The sequence below is a fragment of the Tamandua tetradactyla genome, chromosome 13 (assembly GCF_023851605.1).
Source record: "Tamandua tetradactyla isolate mTamTet1 chromosome 13, mTamTet1.pri, whole genome shotgun sequence".
Taxonomy (NCBI): domain Eukaryota; kingdom Metazoa; phylum Chordata; class Mammalia; order Pilosa; family Myrmecophagidae; genus Tamandua; species Tamandua tetradactyla.
The window spans coordinates 16,775,440-16,784,269 of record NC_135339.1 but is presented as its reverse complement, the minus strand read 5'-3'; positions in this window follow the sequence as shown (position 1 = coordinate 16,784,269).

The window sequence follows — 8,830 nt, the reverse complement described above, 5'->3', positions numbered from 1 at the left end:
TGCCACTGAGCCATCATCACACCTCCATGCATTTTATATAAGTGAGACCATTCAATATTAGTTCTTTAATGTCTGCTTAATTTCACCTAATATGATTGTTTACAACGTTCATCCATGTTGTCATATATAACAGAACTTCACTCCTTTTCATGGTTGAATAATATTCTGTTATATATATATGCCACATTTTGTTTACCCACTCATCTGTTGATGGACACTTGGGTTGCTTAGCATTGTTTTGCATTCCCACCAGCAGTGTACAAGGGTTCCAATTTTTCCACATCCTCTCCAACACTTATCTTCTCTGTTTTTCATCAGAGTCATTCTAGTGGTTTTGATTTGCATCTCCCTAATGGTTAATGATGTTAAGCATATTCTCATATGCTTATTGGCCATTTGTATATGTTCTTTGGACAAATGTTTATTCAAGTCCTTTGCCTATTTTGTAATTCGGTTGCTTGTCTTTTGGTTATTAAGTTCTTCTGAATATATTCTACATATTAACCCATTATTAGATTTATGGTTTGCAAATATTTTCTCCCGTTTATTAGGTTGTCTTTCCACTTTCTTGATAATGTTCTTTGATGCACAAAGGTTTTTAATCATGACGAAGTGCAATTTATCTATTTATTTCTACTGTTTTTCTCTTGTGTCCTTTTGAAATATGCCCATCCTATTTTGAGCGCTTCCTTACTAACTGACACTGCGAGATGTTCCAGGCTCATCCTGTATTTTCTCTGCCCCAGCCCTGGACTCATTTCCCTGAGGAAACTTGTTTCCTTTTCTTGAAAAGGTATTTAGAAACCAAAACCTGGGTGCTGCGACACCATCTGGTAGATATGTAATCGGTATAAGGTGGCTGTGACCTTAATTCTTTTGCAAGTTCAAATTCAGCAATTTTCACAAGTTCCGGACCCACACAAAGCAAATTTTCTGGCTTCATGTCTCTATGGAAAAAAATATGTTTATGAATTAAAGCCAACCCTTGCAATATTTGATACATAATATTTCTGATGACCAACTCAGGGAATAACTTGTTTCTTTACTTCTCTCAAGTTCATACATTCATCCCAAGAACAGAAGTTCCTCTTCATCCTTTTGATGGCCGCCAGCTCCCCGGACTTGCTGGTCTTGCCCAAAAGCACGTTCCCGTACGTTCCATTCCCTAGCTGTCTCCTAGTTGTGTATCGGTTCACCGTGGAAAAACAATGCAGCAGAAATGGTTGACCCAAACGACCTCCTTCTTGAATAGAAATTTAACTGTTTCTTTATTTTTATTCTGTTTTGCCCTCAGACTGTGGTTGTTAGACTGGTGATAGGTTTTATCATTATTAAAAACTGACCCTTCTCTGAGATGATGTAGGTTCATGAGATATAGCAATTAGGGATCTGGCAAGGAAACAGTGCTTCCATTCTTATGAACACCCTCATTTGTCGCCTTGTGAAGCTCTGGCGTCCTATCAGCCTTTTTCTTCCTATAAAATTTTGACACTACTGAGGGCAGAGACCATATCCTCTTTGTTGTATTTTGATACCTACCATCATACCTGGCACATGGTGGGCACTTAAGAAGTGGGAAGGGATGTAAACACATGGGGGACAAAATGGGAATGAGAGACAGACAGACAGAAGAGAGGAGGAGAAGGAGGAAGGACAGGAAGCAGTGAAATTCTGATATGCATAGATAGGATGGTGCAGGTTAGCTCTGGAAACGTAGTAATGGCTGATTTGCCAAGGACATTTTCTCAACCTCTGTCAAAATCAGTTCACAATTACTCCGTTTAAATGTTAGTTTGAAACCTTGAGGAGCCAGCCTCTTCAGAACATCAGCTAGATCCATCTCCCTATCCCATATTATTGACAGCCCCTTCCCAACATGAAAAAGTTAGAATGGCCATAGTGCAAATAGCCTTAAAGAGTAGGAAAAGAGTCAAAGGTGATGGTGGAGTTATACAGAGAAGACTGGGTTTAACAAATTAGTATGATTGCTGAATCAGTATACTGATATTTCTTTTAGTCTTCAGTACTTCAGAGCAGCTAGAAATAAAAACCTAAAATTGTGAAATTGTCAGCCATACAAACTCTGAAATCTGTTCTAAAATTAATTGTTGCAATGTACAATTAATTTATCCTTTTTTGTATGTATGTTATTTTTCACAAAAAAGAGAAGGAAGAGCATAATAGACAAGATTGGATTTAAGAAATGAATACGACTGCTGATATTTCTTTTGGTCTTCAGTGTCTTGGAGCAGCTAGAAGTAAAAAATGAAAAATCGTGCATACCAAACTTCAAAATCTGTTGTCCAACTACTTGTTAAAATGTACTTGGAAATGTATTGCTTTTTTTTTTTTTGTATATATGCTATTTTTCACAATAAAAAAAAAGTTTAACAAAAATGTGGGTGCTGGGTGTGTTCATTGCTACTGAGTTTCATTGCTTCTAGGCCCTTTCATCCAATTAAGTTAGGGAATATGGGTTAGCAATTCCGAAACTACCTTTACAAGTATTCTAGGATTCAACAAACAAGTAAACACATATCAATTAATGGGAGCCAGGTTTCTCACTGCCAAAGAAAGGAAATTACAAATAAGGAAAGGATAATATGAACTCTATTTCATTAGATTAAAATCGGCAGTATCAGTGTGAACTCCTGGTTTTCATACAGAGAGAGAGAGATAGATATGGAAATAAATCTGACCTTGGAATTCCACCCTAGTTATCTATGTAACAGAAATGCATGGGCAGGAATGTTCATGGCTGCCTTGTTCATAATAGTCCTAAATTGGAAACCATCTCCAATGCTCATTGACAGCAGAATAGACAATGAACGACTTACAACTACACACAACAACATGCAAATATACGATTAATGAAATAAATTTTCATTAAAAAAATGCTGGATGCTTCCATTTAAATGAAGTACAAAAACAGGCAAGGGTAATCCACGCTGTAAGAACTGAGTACAGAGGGCTTTTCTGTGTGTCCGGGGGTGGGGGAATGAGTGGGAGGGAAGTGAGAGGCTTCTGGGGTGTTGGTGAGACTCTGTAACTTGATCCGGGTGTTGCTTGCATGGGTGTGTTCCATTTTTATCATGTATATAAGTTATGCTTCAATGAAAGATTTTAAAAAGTCCTTATCTCTCGGCTCTAAAAGCTCAAGTTACCTTCTGACTCAGCTGCTGCAGCAACCTCTCAGCTGAAAACAATAGATTCCTTGACCCACCCTGTTTCTGCCCCCTACCAGAATATATTATCTATGGTGTTTTGGTACAGGGCTGGGACCCTGCATCCAGTATAATCTGGCGGTTCAGGGTGGGAAAGGTTTATCCCAGCCCCACCTATCCAAGTAGGAGGGTGGGGAGGCTGAGGAGAGGAATGTGCCTTGCCCAAGGGCCACCCCACGCAGGACGGGGAGGGGGGCAGGTTAGTGAGTGGTTGAGAGTTAATGCTACTGCCTTTCAGGTTTACTCCACTAGGGTTATGGGAGAGAATTAAACTCTCATGCCTAAGGCTTCCATTGTTTGTCTGTCCTATGCACTGTTAAAAGACTATTTAAAAAAATAGATAAAATTGTGACTCTCAAATACGTATATAATGGACATGTGATTAGGGTTTTATTCCATTCAGTCAGTCAGGGACCCGGGTAGACAGACTATAACTAGTTCAAAGGAAAAGTAAAAAAAGCACATATTTATATGAAGTAAAGGAATGTTGAAATTAATGTCACAAATGGATTCCTTGCTTGAAGTAGAAATTGAATCATCTACTTCTGGCGGATTAAATGGTGGATTTCACTTTAAGTGTGTATTCCATGGAGGAAATACACTCCCCTTGAGCAAGCTAATACCAGGGAGCCATTTCGTGTTATGGTTACCTTCGGACTTTACCGCCCCCCCACCCCCGCCCCACCCCGGGGCCGTGAACACGTGACAAACAGGTTTTGGGAGTCATGCAGATCTAGTGTTGAGTCCTAGGTCTACAACTCACTAGTTCTGAGAGCAGACAAGCTACTTAATTCGATGAGGTCTCAATTCTCTCACTGGGAAAACTAGGATAACAGCACCTACCCCTTAGGGGTTAGAGTGAGGATTACATGAAAGGATGCAAACAAGGCTTTTAGCATAGAGCCAGCAAAAGCCAGCCAACGCTAGCCAACGCTGAGTGTTCAATTAATATTCGCTCTTATTATTGTTAACATACAAGCCCTTCTTTGGGATGCTTGCAGATTCAAAGGATATACAGGGTTTCGTAAGGAATCCCCACCTCTGGTCAACAGTGTGTTTTGCCACTAGCCTGACAGGATGCCAGGCCAACACTACTCGCACATTGAAAACCGAAATTTCATCATGTTCCCTTTTGGTATTTATTGCCAGTCTCCTAGGAAATACTCAGTGATATCCAGATTTATAAGCCTTGCAAATGATCTGGCTGTGCAGATGTTAAAGCTTCACAAACGCTATAAAATCCCCCATTCTGTGTGCATGTGAAAACAACGGCTGCTGCACCTTTAACCAATGGTGAGAAAGCCCTGGGTCTGCAAAGGGTTTACAATATTTGTCCATTGCTATGGATACAGTATCAAAGACAGGCGCCAATGACACGAACAGGATGTAGAGGTTTAGGGCAGCTAACAGTAATGATGGAAGCAATTGATTCTCCCTCTTGATGCATCATTCTTGGATAATATCTGCAAAATATTTGGGAGGTCAGGCATGCAGTTGAGAACATCGCTTGGGATGAATCCAACACTGCTGGCAGGCAGCTTGCTGAAATTTCCTGGTCTGCCATCGAATGGGGCCACCATCTCTAGCAGGTCCCCAACCCCCCAGGTTCTCCCAGTGTAAATGAGGGGGAGGGTGTCTACCTGAAGACTTCTTCAGCTCCTTCCGGCTTTCTGATTACAAGCAGATCATAAATATAATGTCATCTCGCATCCTGTGTAGTTTAATGATATTGTAGCTATGTGGAGCAACATTTAGATTTTGGAGGCATCCAAGATGAGCTGGCTGTGCTAGCTGGCCAGCCTGGGTTTTCTTTTTTCTCGTTACTTACCTCTTTCACAAACCAAGCATGTTCCCTTTGGCATTCATACTAACTTGGAAAGAGAATTCTCTCCCCACCAAGGGAGTATCATGGAATATGGGCAAACCAATTCTTGTTGGAAAATCATCAAGAATTAAATGAAAATCAGATTTAACTGAGATGCCAAGCTCACACTGTCCTCAGGGCCCCTCCCAAAGTGCAAAAGTTCATTAGCAATTGTCATATCGCAGCATAAATGGGACTTTTAAGTCACACACATGTCACAAAAGTTTAAATTGAATGGAAAAATATATGCTCTTGAAGCAACAATGTACATTTTGTAGGAATACATGCACATGAAAGACACTGGGATTGCTGCCTGGGGTGGGTGGAGTAGGGAGATGGGGATAAAGGGAAATAAAACGAGAGGAGGGAAGGCACTGAGATTTAAAGAGATGATGTAATTTACCCTAAATGATGTAATTAGTAAGTGGTGTGTAATAATTTGAACAGAGAAGTCACACAAAAGCCCCAGGCCATTATTCCATTACATCCTGCTGCTTTTGCTCTTTTTTTTCTTTTTGGCTTTTAACAACGGAATTTACTAGTTTATAAGCTTCCAGTTACCTCACTGTGAACACACTGCTTTTTCCTCTTGAGTGGAAACAACAAAAACAACAACAAACAAGGGAAATGTGACTTCTTAACAATTCTTCCAGAGGGTTGCTAGTCTGTTTAATTTGCCACTGGGAAGTAATGCATGTGCAAGATTCACACAAATCCATTCTCCTCCCACGGGGCTTTGCCTTTATTGGACCTTGTCTTTACTGGGTGATTTCATTTCCCAGTAGCAGGAAAGGTAAGGCAAATTAAATCAACTCATTTTGTAAATATTCTATCAGGGTGAATTTTTTCCTAACATCCTTGCTACTCAAAGTGGTCTGCAGATTAGGATCTTGAACCTGTTAAACATACTGAATCTCTGTCCCACTTCACACTGAAGCAGCATCTGCAGTTTCACATGATCCCCAGGTGATTCATAGGTATGATTAAGTTTGAGAGGAATGGCCCTAAAACACTGCCACTGACCTGCATTGACAGCAATTTTAAAGCTTCCAGTAAAACTTAACACTTGTTTTATAGCTTATGAAGTTTCTTTACCAAGGTGATTTCATTTCAATTTACCATTATGTTTTTATCTCAGTCGCAATGTAAAATTATTCTAATGATGAAATTAAGGTCCAGATAAAAATCCTACGGCTAGAGGAAGCTTAAATTCCAAGTTTAGTCGCAGCAACTGGGATAATACTTTTTAGTTATTAATGCTGTAGCAAATGCATCACCAGTATGCATGGTAATTTCAGGTAATAATTGTATTTTATTCTCACACATATTAGCAAAAATATAATTAACAAACTGCTGGGGTTTTCATAGTTATTCTTGCTAAGGAAGGTTTTTTTAAGAAATTGAATTGCTTTAAATAAAATAAATTCAAGTTTAGTGTAGACATGACAAAAACTGTAAAGGTGACTCCTGCATGCCTGGAGGTTAGAAAATACTTCCTTACTTTATATGATAGATGTCATTCCTCTTTCATTTGTAGCAATGTCAAGATTCCACCATTTGAGTGGCAAGTTTTACTTGGAGTAATTTTTATTTACCAGGAACATCCTATGCAATGTATTGGTAAAACATGAATTTTTTTAAAAAGTGACTTAAGGGTGCATGGGTGTTTCAGTGGTAGAATGCTTGCCTGCCATGCTGGAGACCCAGGTTTGATTCTGGTCCAACCCCACCCCCCACCCCCCGCCAAAACAAACAACAACAAAAAAAGCTGAAAAGAAAGAAATTAAAGTTCTTTCTTGAGTATTTTTCCCTGAACAGCCTTTGTAATGTGTCAATGGTATTTTTCCTAAGCCAAACTTATGACTTAACGTGAACAGAAATGAAGCAGTTGCCGTACTCACTCCTATTTTAAGAGCCCAGGAGCCATCTTACAATATTTGAAATTGCAAGTACTTATTTTGAAAAGGATTTTCAACTGACCACTATGAAATCAGAGTATAAATCTCTTCAAAAAGAGAAATGTGAAAGGGTAATTATGGAACTCCTGCTCTGCTTTGATTAAAAGGAAACATAATTCACCATTTAGTGTGGACAAGGAGTCTTGTACATTTTACTCAGCTGCCCTCCTATGAAATTTTTCTCTGTGCTGCTAAGAAAGGGAAAGTTCAATGACACTTATAATCCAGGCAGCTAAACTAAGAGCTTTAGTTACTAAACCAGACTCTAGGAAGAGTCCTAGCAAGATAAAGTGCGACTGCACTGTTCTCCATTACAGGTTCTTTAACCTCTGCTGTGTTCTCACACCCTCAGTGTAGAGTTGTTTTGCTGAAGAACCTCTTTATACGTTTGGCATGTAACCTCTGAAACCCAAGCTTGTGTTAACGCCAAGGCTATTAAGCACGTGTTAGGCTCTAATTTCATGGGGTCATAATATGATGAATGTTGAAAATAGTATTAGTTTATATATTGGGCCTGTTATTAGTTAGGGGGTCCAGGTGTTTTGTTTTTTCCTATTTCCTTGTTCTTCCAACTTATATTCTGGAAATCTTTCATGGGGACTGGGTAAAAAAAATTTAGTATGCCCTCCCCAGCTGTTTTCATCAATATGCCTCCAGCCTTCTCTTATCAAACATAAAGCTGTTTCTACCCTATCACCACAGTGGCTGCAACACAAAGCCAAGATGTTTTCATTTTTCTGTTCTTTATTGTTTGCTTCACAGACTTACTTCTAAGATCCTGGGCTAGGGGGGCCAGCAACACGAGTCCTGCCTCTTTCCCTGTGACACTGGATAAGTTACTTCACCCCTTTGGGATGCTGTTTCTGGGTCGATAAAATGAATAATCAACTGTTCACTAAGATTACCTTTGATTCTGAGCCATGATAATATCCCAAATAAGATTGTAAGATTTTATACATTAGGCATTTTAATAATGCCAGAATATTTCTCTGCTTTTGTTCCTCTCACTTGCTTCATAAACCGTATGAAATGTTGAATAAAATGAGAAGGAAAATGAGACAACCTAACAGTGAAAGGGAGGCACGCATGTTCACCCAGTGACTCTGCTGAGTGGAAGAGATAAGGAAGTCAGGGGAGCTCCCTACAGCCAGGCATTCTGTATTTCCTCAACAGTGAAAAGCAAACTCATATGTGAACTGTACAAACAGTTCCATAGTACTCTATTTAAGAAAAAGGAGAAAAAATGTGACAATATACCAAAGCTGACAAATATGAAAAACAGAACACCAAGAAAACACGTGGTTGGACGGACAATCCACAGCATTTTACTCAAGTGACTCCATCTCATTCAGTAACCTGCCACGCAGTTCCCAGCACCATGAATATTAATATCACTGTGGTTTTCCCTTTGAAAGGACCATAGTTTTAAAAAGTCTGGGCTGCGTTTCCATGAATAACTCTTTACCATAAAGCAACCCCTTAATCACAAGAGAAGCAGAGATAACACTGAGATTTGAAGAAACATATCTCTACTAAAAATTCATAGCTGATAACCTTTTAGGTTTGTATTTTCACTTGGGGCCTTTTGGTGGGGGAAGGTGGTGATTGCTTGGGATGATTGCTTCCCCACCCTACAAATGACCTGCCCTGCTGTCTCCATAGAAGGGAAATGAAGATCAGTCCCCAGAGAAAAAGCAGGTGGTCCTTCAGAAAACGAGCCCCAGTGGCTCATCCTACCAGGGTAAAGGGACAGAACCAGTAACCCCTTCCCTTGTCAGTAGTAG